Raw genomic sequence first — 23,077 nt, forward strand, 5'->3', positions numbered from 1 at the left:
CATCTTGCCCCTTTTCCAAACCCATTCGTGCGCGTAAGCGGCAGCCATTTTTAGCACCATGGCCTCCCTGCCCCTCACTAATAGCCAGCGCGTCTCTCTCTCTCTTAACCTCGCAAGCATTCCCCCGCACGCTGACAACCCCCGCTCTCTCATGCCTCGGGTCATAAACCCCTCTTCAGCGCAGCTTCACCACGGAATCCCATCCTGTTCCCAGCGCGACACCTCCCCTCATTCCTTTCATGGTCTCAGATCCTTCTGATACAAACCCTTTTTTTTTCCTGTGCCCCCGTTTGTCTTCCCTGTTCCCAGGCCGCCACCTGGCTCTGCGGATACTGTTTATTACCCCGTACAGTAGGAAGCTTCCCCTCTCCATCAAAAGACCCCCGAACCGATCAAAGCCCCCACCCCATGAGATCCGATCAACCCCATGCATTCCGTGAATCGGCGGAATGCCCTGCTGTGCGACGACCATCACCTGTTGTGACCAGGGTGGGGAATCCAACTGTAAATGTGTGTGGGAACGGGTCTGAAGGGGAGATTCCGAGGATGTTCTTTCAAGTTCTAAAGTATTGCGAGAATGTGTTATGTGCAATAAAGGTCGTAAACCCTAGTATAAGAGGCCAGGCCTCAGAGATGTGGTTAGAGCACCTCGTGACGATACTTGCTGTCTGAATTGATGTGTTCTCCTCCGGAGAGAATAAAATCCTCGTTTCCCGCCTTCCAGTCTCCAGCGCCTGCTTCTTCATTGATTAATATTGGTGGGTCATAGAGGCGATACTGCCGGGCAACATAAAAGGGTCTTTGGTTACCGGTTGTCTTTGGAACCCTTTTTAACAATTGGCGTCCCAAACGTGGGGCCCATCAGCGACTCGTGGATCCAGTGGGAGAGGTCCCGACGACAGAGTGAACGACTGCAACGATCGGAAGGTACCCTGTCCGATAGACCCTCGTCTGACAGCCGATCATCCGAACTTCACTGGTTCCGAACAGACCTCTCTCGAGTGATCTGCGGTCCTGACTGGGAACCATCAGGAGTGCCACGAGAAGTACGAAGAGAAGAGGACGATCGGGCGCTGGATTCGGAAGACGAGAAACTGTCCATGCGGTCCGGGTAAGGTCGTGTAAACACGACGAAATTGCGATAGTGATAGATAATAGGAAGTGATTGATAATTGTTGAGAAAATACTAGTATTACTTTTTGTTAATTTATTGGAGATTCACTGTCTACAAACGGAGAAACAACAGGCTCTCCCTTTATAAACAGCGAAGGATAGGTACGCACCCGTCGGACCTATCTTTCTCCCCCACTGAACAATTGCCCCTTCCCCCTATTGATTAACTGTTATAGATTGTTTTCTGGAGATTCTCTGTCTGCAAACAGGGAAAAATAGGTCCCCTCTTTGCAGATAGCGAAAAGGTAGGTGACGCGAACCTTTGCGAGCCTACTTATTCTTCCCATTGACCATATTGATTTTTTATTTTTGACCTAATATTGATCGCTCAGAATTGGTTCATGAGGTATTCACTACGTGCAAACAACGTAGAATAGAAATATTCTGTCTAGTCTTTGCGCGCAGTGATAAGACAGGTAGTGCTGACTATTATCCCATTGTGATCCGTCATGCCTGTCTTCTCCCCACTGGTTAGTAGCCTGTTTAGCCCGGACCGCTTATTAGAGATGAACCATCCGGTTCCGCTGGAAGGTACCCCTAATAAGGACATGTTCACAAAGCATGGATTAGTCGCTATAGCCTATAGCCAGCTGTGGCATAAATATACAAAAAAGGATCGAGAAAGTCAGTGGCCACTGATAGGATCCTTCGAAAACGATAGAATAATCGCACTAGAAACAGCCCTTGGTAAAAACAAGACGACGTCCACTATGCTTGACAGCTTCGGCATGTGGCGAAAAGAGGCCGAACAACGCAAAAAGAGAACTGAGAGTAGGTTGGAAAAAGAGCTGCGGAAAGCAGCCCACCTAGCGGCTCAGAAACTAGAGAAAGAGATAAAAGAAAGAGAGGATACCAAACAGAAGCTAGAAATAGAAACATCAAGCCAGTGTCTGGTTAGAACCCCCTCCGCGCTCTACCCCGAATTACACTCAAAACAGCGAACCAACGATGATCTGCTGCTAGGTCCTCCGATCATCCACATGCCCCCTCCATATGCCCCTTCCCAACCCTTAGCCCAACACCCACTATCCCCAGGTACCAACGAGAGTAGCCCCACGGCTTCAGCCCCCATGGCCTCCGTGCCGGCTGAACTCCTCGTATTAGATGTTACGCAAACAACAACGCCGGGCGACCCAGAAGCCCGAAGGGTTGGTCCTGTTAGAGCATATAGACTAAACAAACATGAACGAGCAGGGGTTGACAAGATAGCAAAGATACTGGTAGAGAAGAGGGAGGATGAAGAGTCCGTCACGGATGTGTTTAATTCTTATACTGGGAGTCACAGACGACACTTTACTGTACAACTGTGTTACCACGTCTTAAATGCATACGAGGACCGATATCAAGAAAAAGGTCCACAGAGCCTAACGACTCTGTACCGGAAGGTTGATATCGGGGATGAGAGTGAGAGTGATGTGACGGACCTCCTTACGCGTACGCTTAAGGTTCTCCGCCACCTCACTGAACAAAAATCAAAATTCGAATCCACTACATCTGTAGCAACCGACCCACAAACTGAACGACCTAACACTATGATGCCGATACGAGAGGCTGCCCCTTACTGGGTTCCTCCACGAGGTGAAGGGACTCACGATGACGCAAATAACAAAGATGCAAAGGGAAGGGTAGTATACAATTGGGTCTACCAACCATGGGACCGGCAAGAGATTTTGACCTTCCGGAAATCTCTGCCTGACCTACGTAAAAACCCCACTGCCTTCTATACTGAGTTGGGTACGACCCTAGGTTCGACGATTATGACTCTAGCTGACATCGACTTGTTTTTCGGGTTATGTCTACCAGCTGATGTGTGGAAGCGGAAAGTCGACCACTCTGAGCTGTTTGGACATAACTGGTCACAACTTGATGGCATAGACAGACAACGAGAACCCGGACAAAAGCCTTTAAAAGCCATTTTAGACCTCCCGGATAAAATCGTGCAGAAATTAAAAACCCTGATCCCAGAAAAGAAAGTGGACTGGTCGATAGTAACGGCTTGTCGCCAGAAACCTCAGGAGGATGTATCGGAATACTTCTCCCGGTTTGAAACGGTGTTCTCCGATTACAGCGGCCAGGACCTGACCACTGCAACCGGACACCATCTGTTTGTCCAGAATTACGTTAAGGGCTTATCACCGGAGGTCTCGCAGAAACTGCAGGCCAGTGAAAGTAGTTGGGCAGCCTCCAAACCTACGGCTATCCTCCAGATGGCCCAATATTATGAACATCAGAAAAACGAAAACGATAGAACCACAGAGAGGAAGAAGAAAGAATTAAAAGAGAGGGTGATGATAGCTCAACTGCAAGGGGTGACTCTGGGACGAGACCAATACCGAGGAAACCATCAGATGAATGTCCCTAAAACGGCACCTCCCAAAGACCGTGCTTCAACTCCCCACATTGGACGTACAGACATTAGAGAGGACCAGTGTGCTTTCTGTAAAGGATCGGGCCACTGGAAATCTCAGTGCCCGGTTCTTTTGGAACTCACCAGAAATAGAGATCCTAGAGATTCAGCAAACGAACCAAGAAATAGGGGACCACAGCGAGGGCCCCCAAACAACGCAACTAATGATAGATCCAGTAGACCAAACACATTTGATCGACCCCGACAGAACCAATGCCAGCAATCTGACTACGATGACGTTCATGACTTTGCATAGGACTGCCTAGGGCAAGGGAGGGATCCAGTCGAGCTCCATGTTGACCAGCAAGGCCCTTATGTCACTGCTAAGGTCTTGGGTACAAAGTCACCATTCCTGGTAGACACTGGCGCAACACGTAGTGCGTTATCTAAACGACTGATTCCAAGGGCACCCTTGTCTGGCTTACTAATAACATCGACAGGTTTCGATGGGACGCCCTCCACTAACCCTTTGTCCGCCCCAATCCTCTTTGACTTAGAAAACAACACCACTGACACCACGTTTTTGCTCTCCTCCAATAGCCCTGACGCAATTATGGGACTCGACTTATTGAAACACTTCCGAGCAACGATTAGATGTTCTCAAGATGGAGTCCGAGTTTTCCTTTACGACAATCCTGTTCTGCTTAGACATTGCCCCCCCAGACACATGTTTTCCATCACCGACGCTGACACTTCCCTGCTTGACACTCTGCCTCCGTATCTGTGGGCCAAAACGGATTCGGATGTAGGGCGCATGATGATTGACCCAGTGCACATCACTGTTCGACCGGATGCAACACTCCCAAAACTTCCACAATATCGGATATCGCCCGAAGGCGAGAAGGCATTGGTAGAAATCATCCAATCACTGATAGACGCAGGAGTGGTAGAGGAAGTAGTTAGCAACGTTTGCAACAGCCCAATCTTGCCCATCATTAAGAAACAGGGAGAAGGAGATGAGAAAGCATACCGCTTCATCATTGACCTTCGAGAGATCAACAAAGTGGTGGTACCCCAGTACCCTGTGGTCTCGGACATTACCACCATCTTGACTTTGATTCCCTCCACTGCCACCACCTTCACTGTCATTGACCTCAAAAACGCATTCTTTTCCATCCCCATCCACCCAGACAGCCGATATCTCTTCGGTTTCACCCTAAAAGCCCGCTCATATAGGTTCTGCCGAGCACCCCAGGGCTACACAGAAAGCCCTAGCATCTACAGCCAGGCCCTCAAGAGACAACTGGATCAAGTCCAGTTACCCGATGGAGTGGTATTAGTACAATATGTCGATGACATCCTCTTGGCAGCCGACACCACTCCATTAGCTGTCACAGCCACCATTCAACTCCTGCATTTCCTTGCAGAAAATGGCCACAAGGTCTCTAAGAAGAAGTTGCAATTCTGCCAACCCCAGGTCACTTACCTAGGCCACCTTTTGTCCAAAGACGGAAGGAAACTGACTCCTGACCGGATCCAAGCCATTCTCGACACCCCCGTCCCTAAGACCCAGAAACAGGTCCGCTCCCTACTAGGCCTCACCTCCTTCTGCCGACAGTGGTTGCCCAACTTTAGTCTTGTAGTAAAACCACTGCTTTCATTGTTAGCAAAGGACATCCCTCTCCCACTCCCTTGGACCCCTGAGTGTCAGGCTTCTTTCATGCAACTACGAGATGCCCTCTGCTCGGCCCCTGTGTTGGGTACCCCCGACTACACAAAGCCCTTCTCCCTTTACACCCATGAAAAGGGGGGGTGCGCTTTATCTGTCCTGACCCAGTCCATCGGCTCAAAGCAACGACCATGCGCTTACTTCTCAGCCACTCTTGACCCTGTAGCCAGAGCCCTGCCTGCTTGCCTTCGAGCCGTAGCTGCTGCTGCGATCTCTATCCGACAGAGTGAGGGGATCGTGCTCTCGAATTCCCTCACAGTACTGGTACCCCATGCAGTTGACACCCTCCTAAACCAAACCAAAACGCAACACCTGACGAGTGCACGACTGACAGGATACGAACTGACTCTGCTCGCACCCCACATCACTCTGAAGAGATGCACCACACTGAACCCAGCAACCCTGCTGCCCTTACCAGAAAACGATCCCAATGCGCACCCTGTACATGACTGTGTGACCCTCACAGACGAACAGACTAGAAGTAGGGTTGACCTCAGAGACACGGCTTTCCCCGACCCCGACGGAGAGCTGTGGGTGGACGGTTCTTGCATCAAACTCCCCGATGGCACCACTTCAGCTGCCTATGCAGTCACCACAGCTCGAACTGTAGTCGAGACAGCCCGCATAACGCAACGATCTGCCCAGGCAGCGGAACTGATTGCCCTGACACGAGCCTGTATCCTAGCAACAGGAACCACAGCAAACATTTACACCGACAGCCAGTATGCCTTCGGGGTGGTTCACCATTTTGGGCTCCTTTGGAGGGAGAGGGGATTCTTGACCTCACACGGCACCCCCATTTTGCACGGGGACCTAGTCTCCGCCTTGATCGAAGCCGTCCTTCTCCCCAAAAAGCTTGCAGTCATCAAATGCCAGGCACACAAAAAGGTGACAGACATTATTGGACAGGGAAATGCACTAGCCGACCTCACTGCCCGAGCGACAGCTGAAAATAGGACGACAACACGCATGTACGTGACCAGGTCACAAGCAGAAAAATGGTCTGACGCTAGGGACACTATCAGAGACATTCAAATGGCTAGCACACAACACGAACTGGCTGAATGGACACGGGTGGGATTGAAAGATGAAGAAGGCTGCTGGCGGACAAAAGACACAAACAAATGGTTGTTACCTGACTCATACCTGATTCCCATACTGACTATGGCACATTCCCCTGCCCACATAGGATCAGCCCCCATGATTGAACTTGTCTCCAGAGTTTGGCACAATGATAAGATCACAGAGTCCGCCAAACGCCTGGTCCAACAATGTTTGATATGCCTGCAACACAACCCCGGGAAAGGAACTGTAGTACCCCGGGGAGGGTTCGGGGTCCCGAATCACCCATTTGAAGTCCTGCAGATGGACTACATCCAACTAGACAGATGTCAAGGCCTGAAATATGTACTTGTGGTGGTATGCGCATTTAGCAAATGGGTGGAAGCATATCCAACCCGTGACAACACTGCTATGGCCACAGCAAAAGTACTGTTAAAGGAGTTTTTCCCCCGTTACGGCCTTTGTCGAATTTTGTGGAGCGACAATGGCCCCCACTTCGTAGCCGAAGTTATCCAACTCATTTTGAAGGGGTTGGGTGTAAAACAAAAGTTCCACGCAGTCTTCCACCCCCAATCTGCTGGACTAGTTGAACGACATAACGCCACACTGAAACTAAAATTGGCCAAAATAGTGGCTACCACAGGACTGAAATGGCCAGACGCACTCCCCCTGGCGTTGCTTTCAATGCGTTCCACCCCCACCAAACACCACTTAACGCCATACGAGGTTGTTTTCGGCCGACCTATGAATGTCTGGTCTGCGCCGAAACCAACTTCCATTCATGACATCCCGGACGTCCTAATGTCTGATTACTTATGTCAGTTGACTAAAACGCTGTCTGTTATCCATCAACAGGTGCTGCATGCCATCCCTGACACTTCCAGGGGTCCCGGACACACCATTCAGCCTGGGGATTTCGTCCTAATCCGGAATTTTCAGCGTGCCAAGAGTCTGGAACCCCGGTGGACGGGCCCCTGGCAAGTCCTCATCACCACCCGAACAGCACTACGGGTGGAGGGAAAACGCAACTGGCTGCATGCACACCACTGTAAGAAGATCTCCCCGACCCTGACCTCGACCGAAAACATCGACAACCAAGAAGAGCTCCTGAACAAGGACCGACCATCACTAACCTGCTATCCTGATACCGACACACTTGAACTTTCAAAATTCTCTGATCCCACAGTACCATCGAAAGAAGGGTATTTCCTGCGTCGAAAGGAGGGAGTCTCGGCTAAGTAGACCACGGACTGAGTTAAATCTCAGAACGGTGACCTAAACACTACCAAGGGTTACCCGGAGAGAAGCAAAACAAAGTCTGTGGTTCTGCCCGCTACCGAGCCCCTTGAAGATGATGGAAGCGCCAGATAAGAAGATGATGGAAGCGCCAAATAAGAAGATGATGAAGGAAACAGGAAATACCCACCGCAGAAACCCAAAGGCAGTCAGACTCCATAGCCCAAAGACTATTGCGCTCTTCATCACAATCCTCTTCTGCTTTCTCCTCATGACCACACTTTGGATTGTGGAAGAAAATGCACCTGCTCACGAAACATTCCTGACCACTGTCCAGCCTACCACCATGAAGGAACATTATCTGATTTCGCTCTCTCCCCAACTCAGAGAGAGGCGAAAGGAATTTTGGAATAACTCCTTCGTGCAACTACTTCACCAGCACAACCTTGCCACCAATGCCACCAACTGTTGGATCTGTGGGTTGCTACCCCACGCCACTGGACATTCAATACCATTCATCCCTTCACCTTTCTCAGTTCACGGCTCCTGTCTTGCCTGGCTGATGCTTCTGCAAGAAAGCTTTAAGGACAATGCCACCTCCAGCAAAACGGTAACGCATTTCTACCACGGTGTCTGGCGGAACAGAACAAAGACACACTTCTGCCCGCAGACCAACAACAACACAATCCACTTGGACATCCCTGCTAAAGAACAAGTTGAAATGCAAGTGTTCAATAATCCAACCAGAACCACCTTCTCCTACCTGCGAAAACGAACGGCTGCCACTCTGACTGTGGCCCTGTCAGTCATCAACGTCACCGGCCACATGTGCCTGGAAGGGCTTGGGACTCAGTTGGTGGGCCACAGTGCCTGCCGGTTTTCTAGAACTCTGGACTCTGCCGACCCACCTTCCTTTGTGGCATCTCCAAACATGTATTTCGTCTGCGGCACGAAGGCTTACACCTGGCTCCCCAAAGGCTGGGGGGGCACTTGTTTCATTTCTTTCATCCTTCCTCCGACTTATGTGGCACCAGCAAATCATCACAGACAAAAACGAGCCAAGGACATCGAACAAGCCGATTCAACAGGAGCGCAATTCATCGATGCAATGAAAGGACTAGTCCCCCTCTGGGGCCCGATGGCAAACAGCCGTGCCATCCGACATCTGACTCAAGCAGTTGAGACAACAATGAACATCACGGCTGGTATCCTTGCTAACAACACCGCTGAACTTCAAGCGGTCCGCCTGGTGGCCCTCCAGAACCGCCTTGTCCTGGATGTGGTTCTTGCGGACCGTGGTGGAGCATGCCGCATCATTGGGTCCAGCTGCTGTACATACATACCGGACAACTCGCCCTCAGTGTACAAAGCCATCGAACATCTTCACAGACTCTCTTCAGAAGTACACCAGGAACAAGAAGAATGGTCGCTTGGTGGTTGGTTCTGGAACACCGTTAAGAACTGGGGATGGAGACTGTTCACCATTATCCTGATTCCTGTAGTTGTGATGTGCGGTCTATGCTTAGGAATTCAATGTCTACCACCTCTGTGTTCACTATGTGCAAATTGTATTTGCCCTAAGACTGTGGACTTTGAAAACGAACGTATGAGAGCGATATATGATGCCGAGGTTAGGAATTTGATGAAGATTGACATTGAGTAAGCAAGTTGGCTAAGATATGTTGAAAAGGGAGGACTGTTAAAGATTAGACTGCAAAACGTCAACATTATCGGCGCCATCTTGCCCCTTTTCCAAACCCATTCGTGCGCGTAAGCGGCAGCCATTTTTAGCACCATGGCCTCCCTGCCCCTCACTAATAGCCAGCGCGTCTCTCTCTCTCTTAACCTCGCAAGCATTCCCCCGCACGCTGACAACCCCCGCTCTCTCATGCCTCGGGTCATAAACCCCTCTTCAGCGCAGCTTCACCACGGAATCCCATCCTGTTCCCAGCGCGACACCTCCCCTCATTCCTTTCATGGTCTCAGATCCTTCTGATACAAACCCTTTTTTTTTCCTGTGCCCCCGTTTGTCTTCCCTGTTCCCAGGCCGCCACCTGGCTCTGCGGATACTGTTTATTACCCCGTACAGTAGGAAGCTTCCCCTCTCCATCAAAAGACCCCCGAACCGATCAAAGCCCCCACCCCATGAGATCCGATCAACCCCATGCATTCCGTGAATCGGCGGAATGCCCTGCTGTGCGACGACCATCACCTGTTGTGACCAGGGTGGGGAATCCAACTGTAAATGTGTGTGGGAACGGGTCTGAAGGGGAGATTCCGAGGATGTTCTTTCAAGTTCTAAAGTATTGCGAGAATGTGTTATGTGCAATAAAGGTCGTAAACCCTAGTATAAGAGGCCAGGCCTCAGAGATGTGGTTAGAGCACCTCGTGACGCTACTTGCTGTCTGAATTGATGTGTTCTCCTCCGGAGAGAATAAAATCCTCGTTTCCCGCCTTCCAGTCTCCAGCGCCTGCTTCTTCATTGATTAATATTGGTGGGTCATAGAGGCGATACTGCCGGGCAACATAAAAGGGTCTTTGGTTACCGGTTGTCTTTGGAACCCTTTTTAACACTGTAATAGATGGTACAATAGATGATGCGGTCCAAAGTTTGAATTTAACTTTCCATGTCAGGGGGTCTATTCCTACACCTTATACAATGCCCTTATAGGAAAGTTAATTGTGCCAATCAGATCTAAGCCAGTGTCAACACTTTTAAAGAAGAAGCACAGGCATTTTACTCCTGTTTAGCAGGGGAAACATGCACAGAGTTCTAACGCAAGAAAAACTGATTTTGGAAATTGGAAGAATATCATGCAGAAAGATGGTCCTTTCGTACACACAAAAATGGCATTATTAGTTATGAGATATTCGATCTGCAGCAAATTCTGCCAAATCCTCACTGTGGCCTTCTGATTGATGGAAAGGAATTATGTGTTGTAATAATGCATGGTGGATCCTAAGTTTGAACACAGGCTCCTAAGCAAGAGGACAGACTGTCCTCAACTAATGCTGCTGACTTACAAGGAGATGGTTGTATAAATGTTAACATAACGGAAGGTCCAGTGGCACATAGCTAATACATAGCAGTATGCACTGTACTTTGGGGTTACATTTAAACTGTTTCTCAGAGCAGATTGGGATGCGGCAAGTTGGTGAGTGTGCCCATTGCAGAGATTCCATTTGATCATTTGATTGCTCCCAAGTCATTTATTTAGCTGCAGTCAGTCATTGGAAGCGGAACTCTTCAAAATATCTGGAAGCAATAGCTGTAAACACTTCAGTTGCGTCTATTACAAAATCATTCAATCATAATGAAAATAAGACTGCTTTGGAGCCATCAATTTTACTGGGACACTGAAACCGTAGCTGCTCCTTTGACTCCACGATGGGATCTTGTTTAAGGTTCATTGTGAGACTAGTTACAACAACAACAACCTTGAATTTGTAAAGGGCACAGCTACCTCCGAAGTGGTTTCCCGGTGCTGGGGGCCCTCTGGAAGATTAAGTGAGCTATTGCCCAGAGTCACATGGTGCTGGGCTGACCTGCTGCCGGCGATCGAACCCCGTGGTCCAGAGCCAGGCACCCTAGCCGCTGCACCACACCTCTTCCACAAAATCATTTGCTACAACAACAAATTACAGTCAAGTCCTTCAAAGAGTGAGCATGAGGTTTATACCAAACCCTCATGCAATGGCATGGGGAGAGCACGTTAAGCACTTTCGATTTAGACCCGGTCTGTAATTAGGTGATATTTTCTGTTGCAAATAGAAATTTGTGCAGTGATTGGAATGCAGAGCTTTGGTGCAAATGCTGCACAACTATAATGTTTCCTTGCCAAATCCCAGAAAGATAAACCTGTTGAAAATTATTGGGGAAAAAGTGCATTACTCCTATGGAATCGAAATATATCCTAATTTTACCCAGAATCAGAGATATTTACTACATCTGGCAAATACATCACCCTGGGGAAATGTGCTTCACCAAACTCGGAATCTGGGCCTCAATTTTAAGTTGCTTTGGACTTTCAAGAAGCTATACAATCATTTTTTCATTTCTCTGAGTCAATCAGCCCTTAAGGGCCCTTTTAGGTCTTACCTGCGCAGCGCTTGCACTGTGCTTGTGAAATCTATTTACCTTAAAAGGGACTTACATACCGCCTTCTCTTCTTATAGGTGGGTGTACTTGCCACTTAACTTTTCTTCCATTTTATTGGTTGTAGCCTTTTCTCCTTTCTGTATTTCTCTTATTAGTTTCACAAAGCCCAATTACTCATTCCCAATCGCTTTGGAGGCTGGAACTGTATTTTCTTTCGGTTAAGGCTGCACAGCATGCATTTAGAGTGTGCATCTGTTTTATTGTTTAGATCATCCGGTCTGCACGCAATTATTTTCTTCACTTTTGCACATGCACTGAGATCGCATGTGTCTGTTGTGTCTCTCCCACAGACCTGCACTCCTCCCACTAGTGCTAAAAGCTTGTCTGGTTTGATTCAGGGTTCCTCATGTGGTTTCAGAGACCTCCTTTGTTGACATCGCCCCCTTGGTTTGTAATATGATATCTACATGACGTGTTCCGGTTAGAAGACAGCGATGGGGCCAAACGCTGCTAAATATTAAAATTTTCAACACATGCTCTATCTCCTTATATTCTTCCATTGCCCACAACGGATTCAGTCTCTCGTCTCCCTGTCCCTACATTCATCACATGCTGTGTCTCCTTATCCTCTTACTCTGTCCAAGTGAGCTTGGTCTCTCGTCTCCCTATCTTTTATTTTTATTTATTTAATGCGATTTTATATAGCACAAACTTTACCGGAAGGTGTCAGAGCGCTTTACATAAGAACCAGTTGCAAAACATAAGGACTTAGGATTACATGCGTTACATAAAAGATACAAACAGAAAAAATTGCAAATGTACAAGATGTAAAGTTACACAAGGAAGAGATACAAACAGAAAAATTGCAAATGTACAAATAGTAAAGTCACTCAAGGAAGAAATACAAATGGATATACTCTAAGAGACACATAGGAATGGTAGAGTACAAAGGTCTACTGCATATACTAGTGATTAGAGTTATCTCTATAAACATAAGGAAGGGATATGAATGGATATACTCTCAGAGTCCCATAGGAATGGTAGAGAGTACAGAGGTCTACTGCATATACTAGTGATTAGAGTTATCTCTATATACATAAGGAAGGGATACGAATGAATATACTCTAAGAGTCACATGGGAATGGTAGAGAGTACAAAGGTCTACTGCATATACTAGTGATTAGAGTTATCTCTATATACATATAAACACATAGTATATTTTCCCAGGTCAAGACCCAAAAAAAAAAGAAAACCAGAAAAGCAGAGTTCCATTAAGTGGAGGGGGGATGCCGTCACAGCACCAATGGAAGGTGGGAGGGATACAAGGGTATGGAGAAAAGGCAAATCAGAAAAGGGATGAAACATTTGAGGATCGTCAAGGGGGAAACAAGGGGAAAGGGTTAAAGGTCGAGGGAATGGACAAGATGGCGGGTCAGGGTCCAGAGAAAAGCGGCAGAGAGCCGCAGCAAAATGGCGGCCTCCTTTCATCACATGCTCTGTCTCCTTATACTCCTCCTCTGTTCATAGCAGGCTGTCTCTTGTCCCCCTGTGCCTCCTTTCATCACATGCTCTGTCTATTATTCACGTCCCTCTGTCCATAGCCGGCTCTGAGTCTTGTCTACTCATCCTGTTTATCTGTTCTTCACAACCACACTATCTTTTCGCACTTTGTCCATCCACTCCTCATAGGATCTGTCATTACTGACTGTATAGCACTTAGTTAACTAAAGGTATACTTTTGACACTGTATCACTACACACATTGTAGCACAGGGTGGGGGTGTCTCCGTCTCGGTCGGAATCCTTAATGTTTGTAGGAGACTGCGGGGGTATGCGGGGGGAGTTCACATGGCAGACACATGGGCTCTACAGGGTAAAATTCAATGAGAGGTGCTACAGAACCAGTCCCCATCTCAGTCCTCAGATAGTGAAGATGTCCTGAATGACCGCTACACTCCTTTGACAGACTGGTGGTGTTAGGGCATTTCCAGTCATGTATGGGAGCTCCGCACCCAATAAATGTATGCACCCCTTGCGCCCCCAATATTGTCAGCAGTTCTTCATCACTTTTTTCCATCGCCATAGTAACATTTTTGTTTTCATTTTGCTGTGAAAGGAGAGAGGTGCTGCTGAGAGGCAGGCAATAATAAAATAATATAAGCATTAGCAATGCCAATAGTTTCGCTTATGCAAGCACCGTTGGCTTTGTCAAAGTGTTTTTACATGTTGCACAGCAGTTGGGCCTCTTTGAAACCTGGCTTAAAGTAAAAAAGTTAAGATGTGGCCAGCAGTAAATGTGTCATAGCGCTTTTTTGTTTTACTTTAAGCCATGCTGCACAGAAACTCAACTAGTGTGCAACATTACAAAAATAAAACCTTGACAAAGCCATAAGAGTGTGCATAACGAAACCTATTGGCTTTGCCAATTCTTGTTTTATGTGCAAGTCATCAATTGACATTACTTGATCTTTAACTTTTTAAGAAGCATCACAATTTTGAGTTGATGCACATATATTGGTGGTGTGTTGTGTAGTTGTGTGTGCATGTGTGGGGGGGGGGGGGTGGGTTCAGGTTGAGACTGGATTATAAAAACCAGGATATGATGAAACTCAGCTCTATACAGTTTTTTTTTTTTTTTTAATCTGTTTTATTGAAACACTTGACGTACAGTTACATTTCTTATGTGCATAATTCAAAGGGGAAACAATCATTGGAGTAGCTCGTACAGTATCAGAGCGAATGCTGGTGACGGTTGAAAATCCAATAAATGCACTTGTAAATAAAAATACTCCATCTGTTGTCATATGGGCGGACATTGCATGCACCAGACCGTTCATTCCATTGTTATATCACGGTGTAATTCACAGTGCCGATCCTACCAGTGCGTCTGACCTTGCCCGACCAGGCGGGCAGTCTAATGGCCAGCCGCACCCCCGGTGTCCGCAGCCTTCTGGCGAGTGATGTAGCGTGATTTTCCTCAGTAGTGTGAACAACCAGCCAGGCCCGGTTCCAGGCAATGTGTATGTGTGTCGTGGGCGGCTAGGATGTTCAGTATTTTGTCGCCGTGGGGTAGAAGGTTGCGGCAGTGGCTTGCATGTGTGCTGCACTCCTGTGTTCAGTCGCCGTGTGTGAAAAGTAAAAGGTGTGAGTGGGAAAGGCAGAACTAGCGTGGTCAACTGGGGGGCGACCTCTGCCGTGGGTGCCACTGTTCCAATCTGGGGAAAAACAGGGGAAGAAATGGAGGGTGTAATGAGCCCTAACTCGGGGAGGGGGGGGAGGGGGTGCTGCAGTGTTAGTCTGGTCTTGATAGTTCCGGGTGGAGTGGTCCCGCAGGGTGCCGGCCTCAAGTGTTCACGGGGAGATGGTACGAGTGGTTCGTGGTAACTCTAAGTCCCGGGGTGGGGGTGCATTGGAGGAGTCGGCTGCGTGTGTGGCCCCTGCCGGCAGGTGGAGGGGGGGGGGGGAAGGGGAAGGGCGGAATGGGCAGAGAAGTGGGGGGGGGGGAAGGGGAGGGGGAGGGGCGAGCGGGGGAGGGGGGGAAGGGGGGGTGCGAGCGATGGGTCACAGGGATGGTATTACATGTCTGTCTGCGCGTGGCTCTCGTTTCTCCCCTTTCTCACTACGCTGCCTGCTGCCCGTTTCGTGTTCCCCCGTTCCACTGGGGAGGAGCCATCCCCCTACATCACCCCTTGTTCGTGGCAGACCCTGGTGAATGTTCGCAGGAAGCCCTCCCATATCTGGGCAATCGGTATGGCCCTCCGCCCCGCTGTCTCCTCCCTACGCAGCACCGTGCCCTCTGCTGTCGCCCAGTAGATGAGGGAGGCACTCCAATGTTTCGTCAGGGGTGGTTCCGCGGCTTTCCAGTGGCGAGTTATGAGCCTTTTGGCGGTTATCAGCCCCAGATCCCAGAACCTCATGTGCGCCTTGTTATGTTTTGTCCTGGTGAGGAGGCCCAGCACACAGGTTTCCCAGTCGTGACGAACGCCCAGCTCCGTCCCTTTCGTCAACAGCGTGTTAACATCGTGCCAGTACGTCCGCAGCTTGGGACATGCCCACAGCATATGCAGGAGATCCGCGTTCAGTAACGCGCATCGTGGGCACTTGGAGGTATCCAGTCCAAAGTAACGGTTAATCTTGTCCGGGGACAGGTATGCCCTGTGTGTGATGTAGAACTGTATGATTCTGAATCTCGAGTTGCGGGGAATGTGTTGCGGTCCCTCTAGGATCCTTTCCCACTCCTTATCCGACCAGACCTCCCCCCTGTCAGTAGTCCATCTGTCCCTGAGTGGCTGTAGGGAGCTCGTAGTGTGGGACCTCAGCGCTTGTGTTAGCCAGTGTATGACGTGTGACCCTGCCCCCATAACGTGTAGGTATTGTATTAAGAGGTGTGTCTCGGGTTCCGTGGACATATCGCCCCAGTGTTCCGTTAGGACCCGTATCATTGATGCATGCATCAGGAATTGTCCCGCTGGCAGTCCAGGATTCTCCACTAGCCCCTCGAACTGTACCAGGGTCCCGTCGTCATATAGATCCGCCATTGTTTCGAGCCCCACCTGTACCCAGTCGTGTAGGCGCGCTGCAGTCACTACTCCCCCTGGCCTGGGCAGTCCCTCCAGTGGTAATGCCGGGGCATAGGGTGTAGTCTCCTTGGTCAATTTTAGTGCACGCTTGTAGCATCTCAGTGCCACTGCTACGTGCAGTTGCGTCTCGTGTGTCGCGCCTCTGAGAGGGTGGAACAGTGCGGTAGCCTCCGCATGGGTCATGGCTGGGACTGTCGAGGCCGTGTCGTTCAGGTGTCTACCCGCTAGCCAGGCCACCACCCACTGGAGCTGTGCGGCGAGGTAGTAATGCTCATGGTTCGGGACCGCCAGTCCCCCCGAGGACGCCGGGGCATACAATTTCTTCAGGGCCACCCTTGGTCTCCCCGCATTCCATATTAATGTTCGTGCTAGGGCTTCCAGGTCTTTGAAGACCCAAGCTGGGACATATACCGGTAAGTTCGAGTAGTAGTACAGAAGTCTAGGTAAGACTATCATTTTGGACAGGGTGATTCTGGCCGGGACGTTAAGCGGGAGCGTGCCCCAGAACCGAGTCTGTGCCCACAAGGAATTTATGGCTCGAATCAGGTTGCCATCCAATATATCCGCCGCGTTCCTGTAAATGTGAATGCCCAGGTACTTGAAAGTGCCGGCGTACCATGTCAGTGTCGTGTCCCCTAGTTGCACTGCACACTCCTGCATATCTGGGTGAAAGGGAAAAACCCCAGACTTACCCCAGTTGACCCTCAGTCCCGAGTGTGTTGTGAATTCGCGGAGGGCATCGGTGAGCCCCGGGGGTATCCGTGTTAGGTCTCTGACGTAGAGGAGTAGATCGTCGGCGTACAGGGAAACCGCGTGTACCCCGTCTATCAATGGGATGCCCCACTCGGCGCCCTGCATCCTCAGTATCTCCGCCAGCGGCTCCATGGCCAACGAGAAGAGTAGAGGCGATAACGGGCAGCCTTGTCGCGTGCCCCGTCTCACCTGTATGGCATCCGATATCAGGCCCCCTATCCGGACCCGAACGGTAGGCGTTTGGTATAGGAGTCCCACCATGTCCAGATAGGCGTCGCCCAGACCAAACTTTTGCATAACCGTTCTGAGATACGGCCACTCCACCGAATCAAATGCCTTCTCCAGGTCTAATACTATGCAACCCGATTGTGGCCAAGGGTCTCTCGCGTACTCCTGCACCCTGAACAACCGGCGGATGTTGAGCGATGTGCTGCGTGTGGGTACAAACCCGTTCTGGTCAGGGTGGACCAAGGTGGGTGTGTATTGGGCCAGTCTCCTCGCCAGTGTTGAGGCTAGTATTTTGTAGTCTGTGTTTAGGAGGGCGAGTGGCCTATACGAGCCCATAAGCGCCCCCTCCTTACCCGGTTTCAAGAGGGAGACCAGTGTGGCTTCGCTCAGAGAAGGGGGCAAGGAGGAGTCTTCCAGTGCCGTCTCATACAGTTTAACGAGTTCAAGGATCAGGATGTCCTGGTATGCTTTATAGAACTCCGCTGGGAGTCCGTCGGGGCCAGGGGATTTGCCGTTGGAGAGCGCCGCTATGACTTCCCGGAGCTCCTCAGGGGCAATGGGTGCTGCTAGGACGGTTCGTTGGGCGTCGGTGAGTGCCGGTAGCGGCACCTGGCGTATATATTCCTCCGTGTCCGGGGCGGGTGTGGGCAGACAAGAGCGATACAGTGTTTTGTAATGTGCGGTGAATGCTCCGTGAATCCCTGACTGCGTGTGTAAGGGCATCCCATTCGTGTCTAGCACTTTTGTGATCGGTTTAGTCCGGTCTTCTCTGGCGATGAGCCACGACAGCAGTTTACCGGGTTTGTCCCCCCTATCGTGTGTGCGCGCCGCATGTGCCGCAAAATTCAGACATCTGAGCCTCTCTAATAGCCTTTCGTTGGTCGCCTGCGCATGTTGAAGCCCAGCGATGTTCCCTCCCACCGAGTCCCGCTCATGACGACCCAGTTCCTCCTCCACCCTGTGTAGGTCCTTCTCCACCTGCCGTTTGAGATTGCCCTGTGTGCCTAAACACTGTCCCCTAATGACCACTTTGAACGCCTCCCATTCCATCTGTAGAGAGGTGGCAGAGCCTGCATTATCCTCAAAGTAATGCACTATGTGTGTGAACAGTGAATCCCGGAAGGGCGCGTCTAGTAGGAGGTCCGGCTGCAGTCTCCAATTGGGGACAGGGGGGCGAGAGCTCGCCCATGAGACTGTTAACATGTGTGGGTTGTGGTCCGAGTGTGTTCTACCCATGTAATGCGCTTCCGTCACTAGCGGGAGTAGATCATCTGTGAGCATGAATCTGTCCAATCGGGTGTGCAGGGTGTGGGCTCCTGAATAGTACGAATATATCTTGGCCGCTGGATTCCGGTGACGCCACGCATCATGCAGGTTCCAGTGTGAGGCCCAGGCTATAAGGGCTTTCATGGCACCCACTACTGGTGCATTGGGTAGTGGTGGGAATGAGCGGTCCAGTGTGGTATCCAATACACTATTGTAATCCCCCCCCAATATCCAGGGGATCCCATGCCAGTGTGCTAGGGTTGTGGACACTGTGTCGAGGAAGCCCTGTTGTTCTGTGTTAGGGGCATAGAGCGACGCCACCACCAGTGGTCGCCCATCCAGTCGTCCCTTCACTGCCACTAACCTCCCCTCCTTGTCTATGTGTGAGTCTTTAACCTCAAACGGGAGCCCTGGTCTCACCCATATCAGTGCCCCCCTAGCGTAAGAGGAGAACCCAGTCGCATAGATCTGACCACGCCACCGCCTGCGCAGAGTGTGTACCTCAGGGGCTGTTAGGTGTGTCTCCTGAAGGAGTGCTATCTGCACCTTGTGTCTCTTCAAGTACGAATAAATCATGTACCTGCGTGCGGGTGTATGTATTCCGCGTACATTCCAGGTACACATTACTACTTCAGCCATCAGTATACAACAAGTCAATCACACCCGTTCTCCCCCCCGTGCCAAGCACCCCCTCTAGGGGCCCTCCATCATCCAGTTTCAGAACGTCCCCACCCTTGTCTGACCAGCACCCGGAAAAGTCCAGCGAGCACCCCTGTGGGTCATGCATGCAGCGTTTCACAATAGGGAAAAGGAGGGTAAACATTAACTGGGGGGAATACCATCGGGTCGGTTGCCAAACGTGCAGCCGTCCAAACATTCTACAAAAAGTACGAACAATCCATCCTGGGGGTTTGCTGCCCATCACGCAGTCCAAGTGTCTAGTGAGTGTCTGCTGAGCGTGAAGGCGCGAGTGCCCTTCCTGGGGGGTGAGAAATGTTGGCCTGAGTGGCCGTCAGGCCGGCCCACTGTCTGTTTAGCAGTGTGTCCAGAAAGTCATGGGGCCACTACCCTGGTCAAGTTTAGAGCTGGCAACCATCGCCCACCCATACAGACCCTGCTACGTAGTGGCCCATGTGGCGTGGGTGCCACGGGGCGACTGCTCCGCAATAGGCTATTGCAATTGTGACATTGTCTTAACTTACTGCGTATTCAGTGTCCGTCTCCATCGGGCTGTGCTGTGTCTATGCTGTCATCGCTGAGAGCCCCGTGGTGCGGCACTGCTTTAGCCATACAGTTCCGATGTTTGTGGGGTGATGTCTGGCAGCCCATTTGAGAGCTGCGAGTCCGGGACACCATAGATCGCTTCATCGTCGCTCAGTGATATCCTGGGGCTGGTGGCAGGCGGGGACCGTTGTGATGGGGAGCCGCCGAGCTCCGAGACCATCCGCAGGGCCTCCCGTTGTTCCCTGCGTATTTCCTCCTCTGGTGGGCTCGCGCTGTGCTGGGTGCTGCTGGCCGCGGGGGAGGGTGACCTGGCGCCACGTCTCCTCTTGGATCTCCTGCGTCTCCTCGGCCTGGTCGGGTTCCCTGTTCGCTCCGTGTTCTTATCCGTCCCATTGTCCAACCAGGCTTCCACGTCTTCCGAGGAGTCAAAGAAGTGTGTTTTGTCGTTCGCTATCACCCTGAGTTTTGCTGGGAAGAGGAGGGAGTATGTGAGTCCCAGTTGGCATAGCCTCCGTTTCACCATTAGGAATGATTGTCTCTGGCGCTGCACCTGGATCGTGTAGTCTGGGAAAAACATTATGTTCGCATTTTCGACTTGTACGGTGCCCAGCTTCCGAGTTTCTCGCAGAACAGTGTCTCGGTCCCTGTAGTTCAGGATACGGATCAGAAAAGGGCGCTGGTCAGAGCCGGTGTGGAGTGGCCTGGTCGGGACTATGTGCGCTCGTTCCACCACGAAATATGGCGAGAGGGTACCTTCTGGCAACAGGGTGCGCAGCCAGTCTTCCACGTGGGTGGTCGGATCTTTGCCTTCCCATTTTTCGGGCAGACCCACTATGCGGACGTTGTTGCGTCTCGCCCGCCCTTCTGCATCCTCTGCCCTGTCCTCCAGGAACTCCACCCTGTTGAGGAGGTCTTTAATCTGTTTGTCCGACTGGGCGACCCGAGGTTCCATGCCCGTCACTGTGGTCTCCAGGGCTTTGGTGCTCTCAGCTAGCTTCTTGTGGTCCTCCTTCAGGTGCGTGAGGTCTATGGCGACTCCGTCTATTTTCGCCTCCAGGGACGTCCGGGTGGACTGGATGGAATTTTCCAGGCGTTCCATGGCTGCCAGCACTGAGTCCAGCCTGGCCGTCACCGGATCCGCGTCCGTCTGCTTCTGCGCCTTGTCCATTTTGCCCTTTTGGGACGTGCTCACCGCTCCTGTGCGTTTTCCGGCGCCTCCAGACATGGGCGGGAACTGGCTCTCGGAGGATCCTGTTGTGGCGGTGGTCAGTGGTCGCGCCGAGTGTCAGAGCCGCTGGCTGGGGTTTCGGCAGTGTTCTCGGCAGGGACTGCGTCGGCGGTCCCAGAGCGAGAAGTGTTGAAAGCGTCCGCCGTGGAGCCTCACGAGAGGTCTAGTTGCGCACGTCGCTGTGCGGCCCAGTGTTGGCTGTGTCTCTGCTCGGCTTCCGGCCTGGGTGATGCACTGTGTTGCTCTGCCTCCGCTGGGGTATAGCGCCGGATTCGTGTCGCTCCCCTGCCGTGCCGGCCCCCCAGCGATACCGTGTCACTGTGGGTGCTGGAGTCCACAGGCGTCCAGTCGTGTGCTTCGGTGGTGCCTGTGGTGTTTAGGAGGCAGTGCCCACCCTCGGTTCCCTCCTCGCTGGGTAATCCACTCGGCCTGTGGGACGCAGTTATCAGTGGGACCCCTAGTAGGCCCCAGCCATGGCAGTTGGCGCGGTCAGTCTATTCCCCGGGCCACCAGCCGGTCGATGGTGCCCTCTGGTGCCTCACCGCCGTTTCCTCACGGTGTGGGCCATGAGCGAGGTCTCCGGGGGCGCCCTGTCTGAGGCGGCTCGGCTGCCCAGTGATTGGGTCGGGCTTGTGGTGCTGTAAGGGCCTGGGCTCGCTGATCCCACTGTGCCAGGGGGGAGTCTCTGCTCGGTGCTGACCGGGCGTAGGGCTCTTTAGGTATGCCCCGCGCTGGCGCACTCACCGCTCTAGTTCGCTGCTGGCGGCGCCGGGGGCCTCCGGGTGCAGCCCTATGGTGTCCGGGCGAGCATGCAGTGCGCTGGTTGTCCAGACGTCCGTTGGATCCGTTCCCCTCTGTACCGATGTGCAGATCGAGGGGGGGGGGGGGCTCCTCCTCGCGTCCTGTTCAATCGCGGCAGCCTGGACGTCGGCCCCGATCCGCCGCTGGTGTGTCCCTCTCCCGCTGTCTGCAGTCGCCAGTCGGATCGCCGCCTCCCCTCCGTTTCTGTCGAGGGCCCGTCCCGGCGCCGCCACCTTCGTCCTGGGCGCCCCGACCGTGAGGCCCTCACTTCCGGTCTCAGCCTCGGACTTGCCTGGTGGGTCCCGCCGGGTCCGCGACTGCTCCCTCGGCTGCGGCGGACTTCCAGGTGCCGGTGCGGTTCCCGGGCTAGCTGGACCTCGAGACTCGGTCCGATGCTGGGTGTTAGTGTCACGGCCGCCCGTCTCTAGTTTCGGCCGACCTGGTGGAAATTTTACCGGATAATTTAACCCCTAATCAAGGGATCACGCCGGAGCTCCGCTAAAGTGCAGCCAGTCTCGCTGCGCGCGTAGCCACGCCCCCCCTCAGCTCTATACAGTTATAGCATTTTTTCCACATGATCACATTACACATACTAATAACCTGAGACACATGGTGGATCAGTGGAGTGACAAAACGTGAGGGGGCTCCCTTGCAAAGTACATGGAGGGGACCCGCCCATGCCTCAGACCCAGCAGGGTCTCTTAGCCCATGAGTCCACTGACCCTGCACTGTGCCGAAGGGCCCCCTGCAATTTGGGGACGGGGCCTGCACCACGGGGTCTGTGGGGGGCTATTGTTACGCCACTGTTGTGGACTGAATTGATAAAACTATCATTAAATAATTTGGAAACAAATCATCTTAAAAAATGCATGTTCAAATGAGCATAGGTTGTGCTTCATGCCTGTCTCATCAATTTGAAATTTGGTTTTTCAAACTGCAAAATAATTTAGACCCCTTTTCATCATCAAACTTCAGTTAAACATGAAGTTAATTCTAGACCTCTTACTAATGGATAATGGAAGCAGAGGCACCTTGTTGTAGGACCTACTACTAGTCCTTAACTTGTGCCTGTGTTTACCAGTGCCTAGTACCAGCATGTATATCTTAAACACCAGCTCTAACTTATGACAGTTCACCACATGGTGGAGCTGTCTGCTTTTGAACAGAGCTCATAAAAAAGAAAAAGGGTTCAGTATACTTTAAAAAGTAATGAAACCACATGGTCAAGCCATTCCTACTGCGTGAGGTGACCTGGAAATATCTCTGGCCCTGACACAAATTAAGCTCTGCCTACTACACAGATTGGCTGGTGGTTAGTCCTATGAATAGAGACTGGAGATCAGGGACAAACA

The 23,077-nt window shown here is 51.4% G+C and overlaps 1 protein-coding gene across 1 annotated transcript in view; it reads left to right on the top strand.

The window, feature by feature from the left end:
- Window positions 1–23,077, top strand: part of DCC (DCC netrin 1 receptor) — a 1,223,862-nt gene that overhangs the window by 548,932 nt on the left and 651,853 nt on the right. The window lies entirely within an intron of this gene.

The sequence above is a fragment of the Lissotriton vulgaris genome, chromosome 3_1 (genome assembly GCF_964263255.1).
Source record: "Lissotriton vulgaris chromosome 3_1, aLisVul1.2, whole genome shotgun sequence".
NCBI lineage: Eukaryota > Metazoa > Chordata > Amphibia > Caudata > Salamandridae > Lissotriton > Lissotriton vulgaris.